Source organism: Phaenicophaeus curvirostris, chromosome 10 (assembly GCF_032191515.1).
Source record: "Phaenicophaeus curvirostris isolate KB17595 chromosome 10, BPBGC_Pcur_1.0, whole genome shotgun sequence".
In the NCBI taxonomy this organism is placed as follows: Eukaryota; Metazoa; Chordata; class Aves; order Cuculiformes; family Cuculidae; genus Phaenicophaeus; species Phaenicophaeus curvirostris.
Genome location: NC_091401.1, coordinates 17,761,422 through 17,779,270, shown reverse-complemented (window position 1 = coordinate 17,779,270; position 17,849 = coordinate 17,761,422). Strand labels below are relative to the sequence as shown.

Genomic DNA, 17,849 nt, shown 5'->3' with positions numbered 1-17,849 from the left:
AGTTTGGTTTTGACAGGCTGAGGGAGCACAGTTGGGAGCCAACGAGCACCAGAGCTGGTACAAGAAAAATAGGAAGAGCATAGCCAGGGGTGAGGTATGGGTAGCAAGGGGCAGTTGCAGTCCTAGCACAGGTAAACACTCCTCAATCCCTCTGTTCTAATGACCCAGTGAAACTGATGCAAAACCAGGCTTCAGATAACCACATCTCAACTACAGGCAATATGTTGTAGAACCCAAGTTAGATCCCAAGTGTTATAAAATAACTGAAAGGCAAAAATACAGCAACAGCTTGTCTGTGCTTACTGGTCTTCGATCATCAGAGCCCATATAGCTATTGATGAGCAGGTTTTAAGATTGCATCTTGAATTTCAGAGCTGCTGTTGTGGTGATAGGGCAAGGATAGATTCAGCTGTGAAAAACAATCCTTGCAGAGGAGGTGTAAGAAGGATTGTTGTGATTTGGCGAAGTTTACTGATCCAGGAAATAACAGTTTCAGAAAGGAAACCTGAGTGGAAATCATCAATGCAACTAGGACATCTTTTAATTCTTTCAACAAAGCATATATACTTCAAGGCATAGGGAGCAATAATCTAAGCAGGGAACAAAGAAGTTCATTTGTAACCATGGCATTTTATTAACTAGAGGATCTGCAAATGAAAAGTCCCTTGACTTTTGAAAACCTAAGTTAATGATGCATCAAGGTATAGCATAAACTTCTGACAAATTTCACCTCTTTGTTTGCTTCCATATGAAACATTGACTATGTTGCCACTCTGCTCTTTGAAAGCTCTGCTGCTCTCCTAATCATTAAGTGCAAGAAATACATTGCCCCATCTTGCAAAAAGTGTCACAGGACATACCGAGTGGTTGTGAAATATCCCAAGAAGCCCACAGCAGATTTTTTTTGATAGACCTTAATTAAGACAATCCAGTAATTTGTGTGCAGCTGATTTGGAAGGATTTTGTCACAGGCAAACAAGCTTTGAAAAAAGAAAAAAAAAAAAGTTTTTTATCTCTTCTTACTTTCTGTTTTAGTCATATTTCAAGTGGATTTGTATAATTTTTCCTCAGCCAAACTCCACAGCCAGTCTATTTCATCACTGTTCTAATTTTACAAAAAGTAAATGACTGAAAGCAATTGATTAAAAATCTCTTCAGAGATGCATATGGGGATGCACTTATTCACTAAGAACTCACAAAATAACTCTGCATTTTAAAACAATTTATCTGGTGCATGAACCGGATGTCTTTGTTAGGTGTGCCTGCCTTCAGAGGGTTCCCTACATGAATACGCTTGTCTTATAGACATCTACACTAATTCATCTCATTCAAGGAGGATCCCCTTTTAAACTAGGTTTGTGTTTCTAGGCGAGTTTCTTATTTCTTTTCTTTCTTCCTGTCTGATGAAGAAGTTGATTGATATCAAGTGAGGAGTCTTTCCCTGCTGGGACCTGGACTGTCAAAAGCCATCTTGCAAAATTCTGTCGTAACACCAGAAGCTCAAACTCTGCTTCAGAATCATCAGAGTTCAGGGAAAAATCCTGGTAATTGACAACAAAAGTTTTCTTAGCAACTATATTCTGCCAGACAGGGACTCACATGGGGGACAGTACTAATACAAACAGTAAACTCTATTGACATGAGTGAATTTATCATCAGCCAGAAGACGAAAGTGTCATCACAGTAAAACCTTGGACTAGACTATTCATAGGTTCTTAAGATCAATCAAAAAGGAAAATTCCCATTTTATAATGTTTGTTTGATTTCTTATGAACCAAAGATTTATGAACCAAAGATTTAAGATTATGAACCAAAGATTTCTTATGAACCAAAGCTTGGCCTCAAGCTCCAGGGGAGGTTTAGCCTGGACTTTAGGAAGAAAAAATTCACGGAAGGCGTCATTGGGCACTGGGGCGGGCTGCCCGGGGAGGTGGTTGAGTCGCCTTCCCTTGAGGTGTTTGGGGGACGGGTGGACGACGTGCGGAGGGGCATGGTTTCATATGTGATGGGAGTGGTTGGACTCGATGATCCAATGGGTCTCTTCCAACCTGATGAGTCTATAATTCTATAAAAACTGGACATTTCCTTGAATTCAGGGTATGGAAGAAGGAAGTCGGGAATCTTGATCTCAAAGCTGTGTCCTTCCTTAATGAAACTCTAGCACATCTGTGCCATGAATACACAGCATTTGCAGAGGTTCTTCTGGCAGAGCAGGAAGAAATTTACTCCACAGAAGCATTCCTGCTCTGTGGTGTATTCTCTGTAGAGTCAACACAGCAGCACTACTAGTCTTCAATCACTTCTCAGGCAATTTAAATATACCTAGGGAAGTTCCTAGAAGATTTCAAATACTCCACCTCTTATTTGAGCAGGAAATCTTGGACAAAAGTATTTATCTGGCCCTCTTTGTTTCTAAGTTCACTTATGCCCTCTCTGGCTTCCATTAAAACAAGCTGTTTGTCTGCTCTTTCTACTATCCCTTCTCTTGTCTCTACTTAAAAAGCCTTACATATCACAGCCTCCTGGTCACTAGCCAGATATCCAGATGGTTCTTATGTGCCACACCAATAGGTGCCTTAGAAATAGCAGGGAGAGAGGGGAAAATATCACTGGGAGACATTAGATACTCTTTTTGATAAATGGCAATTATAGATCTAATTAGCCAGTTCCCTTTGGAGAAACCGGGGAACTAACAACAGTTGCAGTCTCACAGGACAAACATGTGAGGACACATATCTCACTGTCAGGTTTTAGCTTTCCACTCAGAGCAGTGTCCATCAATCCATCCCTCTTCTTTGAAAGACATCAGGTTTACATCTGAGTTGGAAGGTTTTTCTTAGTCCTTGTCACTGTACTGCCTCAGCACCACTACGCTTTCTCAACTACTTTTTCACGGACAGCTGCTTTCTAGAATAAAGAGCAAACAGTGCTCACCTTAATTGTATGTGTATCCCTCCAGCAATAAGCAGGCTAATTACATCAGTAAGGCTAGCAGGATTTGGCTCTAAGTCAACCACCAAAATGATTTAAGCATAAGTGCATGAGTTCCTTTACAACTCCAAGGCCCACTTGTTAAACTTTGTTTACATCTCACTCAGAAACTGTTTATTTTCTCTCTTCCCTTTGCCACGAAGAAAGGTAGAATGGATGAGGTGTCGGGAACATTTGTGTGAGTAGGGGACTGAGCCCACCCTGAATGCAACGGCAGGAAAGACAGGTCTTCTTCCTCTTTGCTGAAACGTTTCAAGAAGCCTATCCAGTGAGCTCCAAGTAGTACCACGTCTGGGGATCCCACCAACCTGTACATGTCCTCCAGGGGATGGCACAAATCCACAGAGGAATCTGCCAAGAGGAGAACCATTGCCCAAACCTACTGTGGCTGCATATTTGATTTATACCTTATAAAAGCACAAGATAAAATATTTAACTTGCTCAACACAACAGGTATATGCTTTCTTCTCCTACAGAAATTTCTAGACATTTTTTAAACTCTTTTCAGCAATTGCTATGTATCTTACGGCAAATATTTTAGCATGATACAGAGGTATTGGCAGCTTCCTTTTAGCAATTGGCTCTGGAAAGGGAAGGGCATTAATATCCTCAAGTCAGCCAGTGTGCTCACTGCACTCCCAAACTAAGGTACCTGGACCAGGCACTGATAGGAAACACTTGAAATCCCACCTCCAGCAAGGGACATGTAGCACAGAACCAACTCTTGACATTCAAGTCGGTCTTTCAGAAAATTGTGTCTTTTTAAACAGTTTTTTGGGCCATTTTTCTGTTTTTATAATTCAGGTCTTAGGAAGAGCCCTGCACTGGGCTGTGGTTGGTCATACATGTCCCATAAGTAGAGGTGACCTGTTCCTGCTTGCCACGTACCTCAGTGCCCTGCTCAGATGTAAAACCATGACCTTCTGGGGCCTCAAATTAAAAACCTACCATATTCACTGAATTCAAGGACCCTGAGGGCTAGGGAGAAAGCGAGTAAGGTGGACAAGGGACCACATTTTGCACCTACAACCTACTCTTATTCTGCTGAGGTGTTTAAGTCTCTTACTGGAGCTAAAGCTTTTTTTTCTAAGCAGCTGCAGTTCATTGCCTCCTCTCCTACAAAAATCTCTACACGTATCTAATAATTTTCACTGTCAATCTCTGCACTCTTTTTATATCCATTAAAGATTTTATGAGATAGGATGACCAGAAATGAAAAAAGATTCTGAGGATAGAGCATGCAATTGATTTATGTTAATGGCATTGTAATAATATTTTCAGTGTTTGATTTCTTTTTCATTCTGTACACACCTAAAATGTTGATTACTTTTCTATTCCTCTCTCATTTATTGAGCAGCCACTTACACTAGGCTCCACAAATTTATTCTCAGGTCTGTCTCCACAGCAGTTAAAATATAATTAATTTAAAATCCACCAACACACAATAAGTTGAGACGATTCTTTCCAATTAATCTCACTAGAATTCATCAATGAGTTTCACCTGCTGTCAATGCTGGTTATACATTTCTCTTTGTAAAGCTCCTCTGACTTCACTATCTTTGACACCTTTAACAACTGTTAGTACTAAAAAAGACCCCTAACCCTATAATTTCCATTGAACCACTCTATAAGCCTTATGAGCCCCCCAGATGTGCATGAATTAACATAAGCAGCCTGTGACAGCATCTTGAATGAATTTTGCATTTCTTTACAGTGATAACTTTCATTTCTTATGCATATGTCAGAGATATAAAAAAAAGCTAAATGTGCCAAGATACGTTCAGAGTTTATAAAGGTAAACAAAGAATAAATGTTATTGCTTAATTTTAACTTCATGATATATTCTGATTTGAAAAGTATATTAGATGTCAAATCACCTTACCCTAAATGGATTAGAATGTGAAAAGTATCCCTCAGGGATGGAGGAGAAAAAAGTCTTGACTCTTTTTATGATGGAGTTTGACAACCCAATAGAACCGATTGCACAGCACACTGCCAACAGTAGCCAGAGACTGAGTATAAAGATCATTTTTTAGTCAACTAAAGATGAAAAAAACATTTGGGACAAAAAAAACAGCCTAATTCTTGTCTCAAAGCTGAAAAAAAATCAAATACAAGTATTTCATCAGAAGGAAGGCCACTTGCCTTTCTTTTGCTCATTACAAGGTGGCTGTGCACTGCCTTACTTTGGCTGTTGGGAGACAGAAATACAGTATCACAAATTTGGGATCTGCTGAAAACTGGAAATACCAAGAATAACAGCAGTTTATCTTCAAAGAATTGCCAAAATTAAGGACTAGATTTTCAAAGCAGCTTGGCATCAAGAGTACCTTCAGACTTCCCTGGGGAACAAAGGACTGAGGCATTGTTCTTACATTTTCAGCCTGCCCCTACAAAGCAACTAGCAGTCATCACACCTTCCCTACAGGTTAGAAAACAGGTGTGGTGTGGGCAGGTGATTTTATATTAAGGAACTTCAAGGTCACCAACAGTCACCTAAAGTTGTTTTGCAATAGTGTCACCTAATATTGAAAGTCTCTCTTTTTTGTAGTGAAGCACTCACATTGTTAGCTGTTTCAAGCAGAGGTGCAGGAGCAAGTCCCCAGCATGAGATCTAAATGAGTGTCTGTGTAGTCAGTTTGTAAGACGATACAGCTAGCAAACAGCAATATTTGTGCGCCTTCATGCATGATACATAATGCAAAGTAGTTACCAAAGTAATAAGCATGATTTTATCTAATTGACATATTTATTATTGACATGTGTGACATAGTAGCATATTAAAACTTCAGGCTGTGCCAGGTAGAAGACAAACTTACAGCCATAAAGATCAATTAAACGTGTTTAGACATTGCACATGAATGCAACACTTGCAAAAGGCATTGGACAACCCCATGAGAACTGCCTGAGCCGTGGCAGGAAAGGCAGCACCTCGTTTCTCCTACCCCATGAATACAGCAGTGGGCTCAAGAGGTAGATCAGAAAGGTACCTAGAGAGTCCTGGGGGAATCTGCTGGGAAAATGAGTTCAGCATGGCTGGATCCCATGAGCATCACATTATGTGTTGACCCTTGCCCAGTCCCCAGGCTGGATTTCAGCAAGACTGAAGTCCTTATTGCAGCCTGAGCCTTCCCACAGCCTCATCCAGGCACTTCTCACTCTGCTTCTTGCCCTCACCCTCACCCCTCAAGCATGACTGCCAATCAACTCCTGTCTGACAGGTTTGAGTATATCTTTCACAGAAGAAATGAAACCCCAAGCATATACATATTTGCTCTGTAGGTTTTGCACCTAGAAATATGGTTTTGCAATGTCTCAGAGGGACAGGGCAGCAAGTAGCTGTCCATGTCTGAGATATCATTGGCATTATCCTGTTGGCCACTCTGTTTTCCTTGGATGCACGGATCCCTACTGTTCTGAGTTGATGTCCACTGAGCAAAACACACAAGCTCCATGTGACACACTGTATAATGTTGTGAAAGCAGTAACCTCCGGCCACCTTTGCTCTCGCAGGCTGTTGGTCATCCTGTAGAGTCAAGTGTGTTGACCCCGCACCAGGTGTAGCCTGAGAGCGTGCTGAGCAATGCGACTGTCATATGTCTTGTACAGAGAAGAGGTTACACAGATCCCAGCAACTAAGCTCACATGCCCACATTCTCTCTGGCTGCTTTGCTTTTCTGGAGGGTCTTATTCATATTTCTAAACTGTTTGGTGTGAGCAGCAGAGAAGGATGAAAGACTGGGACAGAAGCAGCTGCAAATGAATTGCTGTAATGCAGGCACTGAATTATTATTTTGCAGCTATCTGAGGCTGGTTGGGTGATAAGTAATATCCTCAGGCAGAGGGAAGCAGAGCAGTAGTAGTCTGGCCAGTGAAATGAAAGGTGGAAGGGTAATTAGAGATCATACTGTCCCTAGCTCGCTCTCTCTGGCTGTTGTTTTTTTCAGAGGGGCAGGAGGGTGTGTGTTGCATTTACAGCGTCACAGGGAACAGACCATCAGCTCTTCTTTCAAAGAGCCTGTTGCCTGCCATCAAATTGCACTGTGTAATATCATAAATCCAGGAGAACAGCATGAGTTTTCATAGTAACTACAGAAAAACATTTTCACTCTCTGAAGCCGTAAGTGCCTTTCAGATTCTGACACACATTTCCCAGGGCAGTATTTTTTTTTACCATTCCTTCTATGTGTTATTTTATATGTTATATTTCTGGTTTTTACATGCACATGATTAGGAAACGTTGCTTATTCAAACAGAGCTCCTTTTCCTCTCTAAGTCAGCTTTTTCATCTGGAACTTATTTTATTCCCAGACATGAAAAAACAGTTACAAATTATATCTGACAGCATCTCCCCAGCTCCTGAGGTTTCAGATGTGTCTTGCTTCATGGTATCTTTCTTTGCTGAATCCATGTAAATAGGAGAGAACATGTGTTGCCAAAGAAGCATTTTATCATAAATTACCCTGATTTCTTCATTCAGATTTCAGTGATATTGTCAATTTACTTCACCCTCTGTTAGCTGCTGATCGTCTTTACCATCCATCCTCACAATTGAAAAATCAAACAGGTTATTATGCGTAAAAAGTAGTTTTACCACAGGAAAATGAAACACAAAAACAAATGCTGAAACCAATAAAATTCAGAAAATGCAGAGGTACAGCTGCTATTCTTATTGAATGGCAACAGCATCACAGCTAAAAATGAAAACCCTCAGATTCCATGGTCCATGACTGTAAAGTACCAGCTACTTACTGTACCACCCATAGCAAGAACTGATCCCTCCTCAGTAAGGGATTAGTGCTTCAACTGAAAAAGTGTGCGAAAAGCAATGGTATCTTCTTATTTGAAAGGAGATGAGCAAGTCACAGAAAAATTATGTGCACTGTCCAAAATAACATGGAAAACCTAAACCAAAGTTAGCATTCAGTCTCCCAAATCCCAGTACAATGACTAAATCCTAATTAACATCTCCTACTCCTGCATTCATGGAATTGCGCCCACTGGTGCCTTATGCTTTTGTGTCAGTACACCTGCCAGCACAGAATCACTAAATGGCAGAGGCTGCAGATCATCCAGAGGAACCCCCAATAAAGCAAATTCACCTAGAGCAGGTTGCACAGGAGCGTGTCCAGGCAGGGTTTGAATATCTCCAGAGAAGGAGACCCCGCAACCTCCCTGGGCAGCCTGTTTAGTGCTCTGCACCATCCTCTTCAACGGGTGGGTGCTCCTCTAAAGGAGACAGATGTTCTGCCTAGACACAATCCTGTCTTCAAAGCCAGCCAGCAACCATCTTCAGAAGAAGATACAAGAAATTCCTTAATCAGTGAATGCAAGATAATCTATGCCAATGAAGTTCTTATCCTGACAGAGATTAACTTTAAGCCTTGAAGCATGAATTTTTATGGCCATTCCAAAATCTAATTTATTAATTCTAAATATTATTACTCTAAGTATTCACATTAGCCACAGATGTGTCTACTCTATCTCAGAAATTGCACTCCTACACTGAATCATTTAGTTACCTGTTTAATAACCACAATTTTTTGTGATGGAAGTTAAGCAATAATATGAGACCCATAGTCTGTCAGGTAATGTGTACTACCAAGTTAACAGAAGAGGAGAAGATAGGAGCACCACATATTTTCCACTAGGTCTAGTGTTCACAAGTGAGATTTTAGATCAAGGTAAGTAATGCTGAAATGCTGCCAGATTTGCTTCTCTGGATTTCTGAATGGTTTTCCCTTCCCTGTTGCTGTGCCAAGTTTTGAACCTGCCTTCATGCAAACAAATTTGCAGAAAATTCGTTTCAAATTCTAACTTACACTGATAAGAGTTAAAACTAGATGTGAAAGGAGCATGTCAGAGCATTAGGGCTACAGCTCTCTTTCTGTGATCATTTAAACGAGGAAGAGAAACAATAAAGCCAGATTTACTTTCATCTTGTCACAGCTAAGCCTTAGATTTTGCATAAACAGATACCAAACGCACCTAAAACTATTAGCTAGCTTTTTTTCCAAGCACAAAAGCAAAGCCTAGCTTTGGGGTAGGAGGAAGGAAAACGTCATTGTGTCTTCATATGAACACTTTAAACTCCCTTTTCAAGGTTTATTTTCCCGTTATAGCTCCCAGAAACTCATATGATGCTCCAGTTGATATCACCAGAATCGGATACTTAAAGGAATCTGTGACGAGAAACCAATGTCGAAAAAACATTACTTTTGTATGCGTATTTCTAAAGTTATTATCAAACTAGTGGAAGCTAAAACATTTTTTTTCCTTTGAGTACCCAAAGATGCTAAGATGCCCAAAGTGCTTCAGTGCTGAGCACTGGGGCAATACACATGCAGCAGGTCTCTGGCCACAAGCCGCAAAAGCAGCTCTTTAGATTAGGTCATCCCTCTTTTCCCCTAGCCATCACCTCCTGGGGAGAGGTGAGGCTGGCCAGAAATCTGCAGCCAATTAGAGGTAATTAACACAGCTGGAAATCCATCCCAGGCAGCTATTAAGTGAGACACTCTGGGGAAGGGAGGGGAAGATGTGACCACACTCTGTTTTTTTATTTTCCTATGTGGCTACTCAACAGAGAAAGGTCAGTGGGAGGGTCACCTCCCCCTTCCTTTCTCATGTGCTAGAGAAAAATACCCCATCATGCAAGTCATCCACCCTTTCTTCATTGACCATTTACCTATACCTACTACTTCCTCTCCAGATACCTCCAAATATCCCAGATCATCAGTTGTCCTTTTCTGCTGCCTCCCACCATTCTCCAGCTCAAGCTCAGGCTGCCATGGCGCTCACCAAAGCAGAACGAGGAGGGATATAGTCAAGATGGTGAGCATGCTTTCTTTCAGGTACCTCATTACAGACATACCTGGAAGGGACCAGATGTAAATCAAAAGTGGCCTTTGACCCTGTCTGCTTCTGATGAATTATTGAAAGGGGTTATAAAGCAAGGATCAAGGCAGGACTGTGGTGTCTCAGGGCCACCCTGTCCAAGGGAAGGCAAATACTACTCCCAGCCAGGTTGGAAAAAACTCAGACAGTACAGCACTTCCCAAATCTTCTCTTTTCCACTCTCCAGCTCCAGACAAAGCTGCGCGTCATTTACCCAAATAACAGCTGTGGCTTGATTGGAGGCAGCCCAGTTTTTCAGATTTGCACTTGCATTCATGGACATTTAGCCTTTCCATAAACAGGTAATGAGTGTGCGTCAGCTGGGGATAACCAGGGCTCCTTCCTGCTCTGCAGCAAAGGATATAAGTGGAACCACAGGGAACTCATGCATAGCCTAAAAGCAGCCTGGGAAGAGGGCCTCTGAAGACAATTTCTCAGTTATCGATACCCTATGCCATATACAGAACGCTTACAAATTTTTGGATTTTTTTCTTTGAAAGAGTAACAGTGAAACAGTCCCATTCCTCACAAGCAGCACCTGACCATGCGCCTTCAGCCCCTGCTCTGCAGCCCTCTAAAAAACCAATAAGGCATCCAAGCAAATCCTAGGCAGTTTTCCAGCTTTTCCTTCACTGCGGGGCATCCAGGTAGGATGATCCTGCTGCCAGCAAAGGCTGGCTGAGCTTTCCCCCTGCACAGAGCAGATGCTGTCGGTGCTGGACCGGCCACTGCTCACACTGGCTGGCCCACTAACAAGTGAGCTCAGATAAGGAGCAATTAGTCCACTACACTAATTGCTTCTGCACTAACCAGCTCTATGTGATTTTGCCATAGTAATTACTCTGCAGTCCAGCAGATAACGACTTTTGGACAATGCAAGGCATACATCTACTGCCAGGCGCTCTCTGGTCATCACTGACACAGCCAGTCCAGTCTTTTGCCAATTCCTGCTTTGCCCTCCTCAGCTATAACTCACCATTGCATGTACCTTTCTGCACAATCTTGTCAGGCAGAGACGCAATAAAAACAGATCAGTTCAATAAATTATCCTTCTCCACTTTGATCCCATTTTGCCTCATTACATCCTCCTGCTGACTTAAGCAAGTGGCTGATCTTCCACAACACGTGCCCCACAAAAGCGGGCAGACATTTACAGTGCCACTTGAGATAAGTTAAGGCTTTCAGTCTTTCAGAACAATTTGCCTCACCAGCTGTTCACTGCCCAGCTTTGCTCCAGCCGAGACCCTCTGGTATCAAAGCATCTAAAGATTATAGTGAGCTTTAAAGCCATTCTTCTGCTCACATTAATTCTCTCTAGATGGCAGTGGAATATACGAATATTTACAGCCCCTCAAAGCAGTGCTCTGGAGAGCTTTCCTCCAAAGTGACAGAGAAGGTTTAAAACCACAGAGCACAAGTCTACAGGGGAAGCCAGTCGAAGGACCAAAAGAAAATAATATTCTAGGCAGTGCTGTGGTAGCACGCTGGCTGCATGCTGATGGCAAACGATGGGCCTGGGCAGTTAAATCTTTCCTTCCTATTTTGTGCTGGCAGCCTTTCCTGCCCAGAACTGCATCATGAGGTTGACCAGCTAGCAGCACCAGCCACACCACAAAGTGAGTCCCTAGCACTGAGGCTGCCCATGTAAGAATAATTGCAAATGTAGGATAGCCAAAAAATTGAGAGTTGACAGAATGAAAATATCAGTTCAGAATCCAGTGGAAAAAAAAAGTGGAAATTACTCATTTTTAATGACATGACTAGTCTCTCTAAGAAGTACATTCAGGGTAAAATTATCTGGACTAGGGCACAGAAAGGTCAGTTAATCCTTTTACTTGGAGCACGTAGTTATTCCCAAGGATGCATTTTTTTCATGTTCCATGTGAGTCTGTATCATAAGGGTCTGCATCTTCAGCACAATTAAGAATCACGGAGTTTTCATTTTCACAGTTGCTTTGATCTCATCTCATCTCACTGGAGGAAATGCAGTTGCTAGCCCACTTCTTCACAATCTTAATTTTTCCATTGGCTTTACAGAATACAGAAGCTATCAATTTACCAGCCGGCTTTTGTCATGATTTAAAAACATCATCTCAGTAACATTGTTATCTTCCAGCCATATTTCACAGAGATCATGAAACAGGTTTATATGGATATCTTACCTAGCATCTGGCTGACAGGACAATTGCAGGAAAATATTGCCAGAAATATAAGGCTGATATGAGATAAATAATGAGCTTTAAAGCTTAACAGGTTGTTTTCTTTAGAAGCGATCATAGTGATGTTCCTGTGCACAAAATAGCCACTTGCCATACAAAGACTAAGGTGGAAAGCGCCCCTTAATGCTTGAAATAAATCCTAGAGAGTGGCTGAACAACAGCTTAATTCTGAGCCAAAGTTTTCCGTGAGCTTCTTCAATTATATGATTTGCCAGAAGTGACTGCTTCCAGGAGTATACGATTGCTAATAATGCATTCCAGAGTCATTAAGGTTTATCATGTAAATCTCTATCTGAGTGCTTTTAAAATGCATATTACTTTCTTGATAAACTATGATGGTTCCTTAGGAGCCATTAATATGAATTAAGGTGCATAACATGCATAGTAGAAGGTCTAATGAAAAGTATTTTTTTCACATGCAGGGTAATCAGTTTTTAAACTGTATTAAATACCACAGCTGTAACATCTTTCCCTCAGTCTCAGGGATCGGGTTGCTTTCATAATAATATTTTTTACTCAATTTCGTTTCCTCAGATGAGAGCCAAGTTTTGAGATGTGCAACCAGGAGGCAAGAAGTTGGAGACTGACAAATTGCAGGGAGGGGAGAATAAGCTCCTTTTACTTTTACCAGCTACCGTTTTCATAAGCAGCTTCTCTAACCTAAAAAGCGTGTTACTTTTTATCAGAAACTTCCTATGCACATGTAGAACACTTTCTTATTACCCTTACTGCTGGGTCTTTGCATTCAGTGTCTTTTTCCAACATACTGCAGCTACCTTTGCCCTGCACAGCAAGCAAATTTAATTTCTATACACACAGTCAGCCTCAATGTTTATTTGTTGCACCACAGTGCTACTGCAAACATCATTCCTACCTGGAAAACCCTACTCTGATGCATATTAAATGAATAGTATGACAGAAAGAAAAGTTGCATTGATTTCAGCTACAGTTGGGTCAAATCACAGTATTTCACCTTAGCTTTCCTTGAGCTTGTCCAAGGCAGAATGAGGTATTGAGCAAGGCGCACTACAAGATGAAAGCAGAGGACCTGAAAATGACACCTACTGAGGGAATGGTGTAAATATTAGCTCAGACATAGTTACATGTGGTTTGTCTGAAGGAGATCTTTGGCTTGAAATAACGGCTGAGAAAAATCTGATTAAAGGTACCCGAGATATGCTCCATGCTGGATAAAGCAACCTTGTAATCACCACAAGTGGTACATGATCTTCACAGACCAGTTATCACAGGTCAAGGGAGAATAGCTTCATATGAGCATTGTGACAAATAGAAAGACTGAATAAAAACTGGTTTCATACAAGGAAAAGACCCAAGATGGGTCCTGAATTGCTTTCCTAACAGAAGGATTCCCAGACCTCTCCATGCAGCGTCCTCATTGCTCACTTACTGCAGCCCAAGGTTCCCATGTTGAGGAGAGAAGGCAAACAGCCCTCCTGGCTGGAGAGAGGGTGATGCCTGTTTGCAGACCCCAGGTGATTGCAAAATATGCCCACGGTCAAAATGGCCATGAAGAGAGGACAGGAAAGGAATGTGGAAAACAGCTGTAGGCACTTAAAAAGTAGGATAGGTGTAAGCTGCTGCAACACTCATCAACCCAACACAGTCAGCTAAATTATCTTAACTGGGTCTAGAAAATTAGGGAGAAAATACTTTCTCACTGACAAATGCCACTTTCTGATCATCAGTTGCATTTTTTGCTAGCTTGTATAGTGTCACAACTTGATACCAAGCATGCAATTGAGAAAAACCTGCTGGCAAAAAGCTATTAGCTTTCCATAACATGTTTTTGCTCACTAGAAGTTAGTAACACACTACAGCAAAGAGGGCTTGTTTATGTGTTAAACCTGCAGGTGTCCATCTACAAAGTCCTTTATTCATCAGTGATATACACCTCTCTGCTGCTAACTTCTGCTGTTGAGGACATCTTATGTACATACATACATATATCTATCTCTATATATATCTTCTTGACAGACTAAGACAGAGAGGATTGAACAGAAATGCTGTTTTTCAAAATAACCTCAAGCAAACTCCCCATATTAGATCCAGTTTGTCATTTGCATTTTTGTGCACACTATCTCCATCACAACCACAAGCTTTCAGGCAGAAGGTGATACTAGACTACGGCAAGACCTGTTATTAAATCCTTTTGTCTCCAATGATGAAGTTTCTGAAGTGTTTTCCTTTCCTTTGGCTGCTACCTTTATTTATTCTTTTTCTTATAATGAACCTACTTGCTTTAAGTACAATCTTTAACCTTTTCATGCCTCTTGCATGTAAGGAGTTTACTTATCCTACAGCAACAATGCATATCCCTTCAGGCTTGTGTTTCTCCCTTTCTGTTGAGCAAAGACTGAAATATATGTGGCAGCAAGGCTTGTAAAATCCAGTTTCTGCATATGTCTGTCTGAACCACTTCTTTATTTATGAGGACCATTGGACAGAGAAGGCAGATGCAGTGTCATATTAGCTCTGCTTGTCTTGCAGGTGTGGGGTAGATGGCTTTGGATGTGCTCCAAGCACTCAGGCACCAAACAGAATGGCTGTCAGAATAATGTTTTGCTTTTATTGCATGAAAAACAGTGTGAAGCACTGGGTTCCTCATTGCTCCTTGCATGACAGAGACCATTGTTTCAAAAGATTATAGTACAATTGGGAGGTATAGAGAAGATGATGATTTATATAATAATACATAGTGTATTCATTCCCATAAATGCTGAGGCACTCAGAGTTTACCTCTTTCTGCAGAATTTTAGTCTCTACACAATCACATACCAAGGCCTTCAGTTACCAGGGTATGTTGACTTTTTTAAAGAAAAAAAAAAAAAAAAGAAGGAAACACTGAACGGGCATTTGAGCGATATTCTATTAACTCTGGCCTAGGAGGTGTTTCTGGCATACGATGCTCCTGTTGCTGCCATATCCAATGCCTCCAGTCATTGGCTTCACGCCTGGGTTTGATGCGAAGAAGGCAGCAGGGCTGTGCGAGACAGTTGTAGGCAAACAGAGTGGGGTGCTATAAAATTAACACCTAAGTGTCAGGGAGAGCGTGAAAGCTAAAAATATTCAGTGTGCCTACAGCCAAATTTGGAGCTTGCATTAGAGAGGCTTTTTCTGTCCTTCCTCAACCCAGCCCCAGGCTGTCTCCTCCCAGCAGCTGATCCTGCAGCACTCGGCTACTGTCCTGACAGTTCTGGGGTGGTCACTGATGTCCCTTTTCATGATTCTCTCAAACGGAGGTGGCAACAAAGCAGCACAACTCCAAAGCTGTTTGCCAGTGCAAGAGCACCGATAGTCACTTTTCCAGCTCTTCCCCACCTTGCTTTCTAGATCTCTCCAGGCAGGATCAATAACAGACTAAAACACTTGAGCTCCACTTTCACACAACTCCAAGAGGATAGGAGCACTGGGAGTACTGGAGAATGCAACAAAGGGAAATTTACCCTGAAAAACATCTGAGATGCTAACCATTTTATATACGCAATTCTGCTAGAGAGACTCAAACAACCGTGTGTAATGGGCTGTGCTCTCCTGAAGAACATTCTCTTTGAAGTGTTTACAAAGTGGATTTTGTAACTATAGAGGGACAGAAAAAGGTACATCCCAGCTGTATCGCACTGTTACTGCACTCAACCACAGCAGAGATTAAAGAGTTACAAACATGAGGTCCCATCCCAGGCACACAACAGGCAGAAGCTCGGTTTCATAAATAGGCATACTCAAAAGCCAACAGGGTAGGGAAGTGCTTTGTTTCCTTTCTCTGCAGTACTGCTGTGCCTTTTGTTTAAAATTGAGAGGTGGAGTTAAATTTACAAGCAGCAAGGACATAGGAAAAGTTGATAATAGCCATGGGCTCAATCTATAGGGATTGATCGTACCAGTGATTGAGCTTTCTTCCATTAAAGAGCTGACGACAATGCTAGATGTTTGATTTACCCTTCTAGTGTCAGGATTTCTTACCCAAGCTTCCTCTCTGCCCTCTCCAGGACTGTCAGAAAAATCTGTCTGTAGTGCTGAAGACTTAATTTCCTTGATTATGGTAGCAATCCAACACAGTAATCAAGCAGATGCAAAAGTTTCTTGAACAGGTAGTCATGGTGACCACAGTGTCCCAGGAGGATTTTTGATGCGTCTATGAAGCCAAAGAGGTTTCCTCTCAGTCTCAGACCTCCTAGAAGTTATTTCAAAACACAAAAATTCTCCCTAGAGTCTCACAGGAACTGCTAGTCATGATAGTGGCCAACAGCCTGTATGGATTTTCCTGCATTTGTTTCCAGAAGCGCACACACAAATGCAGATAGACTGATGCAATAGTCCCTGAAGAGACAACCTTTTGGGAGGACAAAATGCTCTTACTAGGTATTACCCATGGCTCTCCCCAACTTCCAACACCTCCAGTCTGTTTTCCCATCCCCAGAACATGTGGTCAATCCACCAGAGATATTTCAGCCTCTCTGACTCATTGCCAATCAACTCACCAATCAAGACATCTCCCCTCTAGCTAAAAAATCAAAAGTTTCGCAATTTTTAGTTATGTTAAACAAAACATCAAAACAAATCTCCTACAGCCTGTTAAAAATTCTGTCAGGTTTCAAAGGACCTTGTTTAGAGCTGTCACTTACCAGTTGTGTGTGAGCAGTTCCAAAGCAGCGTGTCCTCCAGCAGCAGCTGCACTGGGGACCCACAAGTGTCATCTCACTTGACCCACAGCCACACATGCAATGGTGGGGCTGTTAGAGAATCAAAGCTCTCCCCAGGACCAGAGCTTAGACCTCTATCTAAGTTTAAATCCACACTCATCACACACCTCAGTAACAGGGAACTGCAGCATCAGAGGAGAAAGCAGGCTGAAGTTGTCATGTTTTAGCCAGGAACATACATCTCCTGCTGTGGAAACCAGGCAGGATGGTATCTGGAAGTTTGCTGCAGGCCCTTCTTTTTTTGCAGCAATTGGTGCAGGGAAATGGTGGTAAAACAGGTTTCAAGGGACAAGAAATTAGTAGAAGCCCATGAAGAATTGGGACCAAGTATTTCCCTGAAAAAAATATTATTGAGGGTAGCACTGAGCAGGCTCCAGACTCAACAATCTCAGCTGAAATATGACTGAAGTCTGGTGTGCGAGGCAGTCAGCCAGGAAGGGGAAATTATTTCAGCTCAGGGTTATTCCTATTTTTAACATTTCTGTGTTTATTTCTGTACTTCAAAGAAAATACAGGGAAGATGACTACCTGTACACCAAAATGCAGAGGTAACTGAAGTAATTTCAGACCTCAGTGAAGCTGCTGAGGAAGGAGGAGACAGATTTCATAAATAGGAAAATTCAGTGATAACCAAGGCAATGAAAGCCTTTTTACCCACTTGGTAAATAGCTCTCCTGGCAATTGTGGGACAAATTAGCAATAGGTTGTGACCCCTGGATGTTGCTTAAAGGAGCCTGCATACCATCGGATGATTTTTAGGTCAGCTCTTAGAGATTCACATCAGAAAAGCGTTATTGGCCAAATATAGCTACTTCCCCCCACAATTCTTTTGACAATCTTACCCATGACAAAGGAACAGTTGTCAAATAAAGCAGCTCTCCTCTTATCCATGAGAGAGGGTTCGCCCAGACACATTACTGCAGCTACATTGCAGGAAGTCTTTAGTAATAGTGAAAAATTAATGAATAAATAATGTGTTTGTGTCTTAATACCTAAAGGTCTTTGAGCACCTTCACAGAAAATA

General features: G+C 41.7%; 1 protein-coding gene across 8 annotated transcripts in view; it reads left to right on the top strand.

Annotated features, from left to right (window-relative positions):
• LOC138724841 (calcium-activated potassium channel subunit beta-2) overlaps positions 1-17,849 on the top strand; it is a 150,567-nt gene that overhangs the window by 54,729 nt on the left and 77,989 nt on the right. Inside the window, exon 1 of one of the 8 annotated variants that reach the window (XM_069865177.1) lies at positions 9,716-9,822. The exons of the other annotated variants lie outside the window; for them this stretch is intronic. The gene's annotated coding sequence lies outside the window, so the exon portion shown is untranslated. Of the gene's footprint in view, positions 1-9,715; positions 9,823-17,849 lie in introns of those variants that run through there. 8 annotated transcript variants of the gene reach the window in all.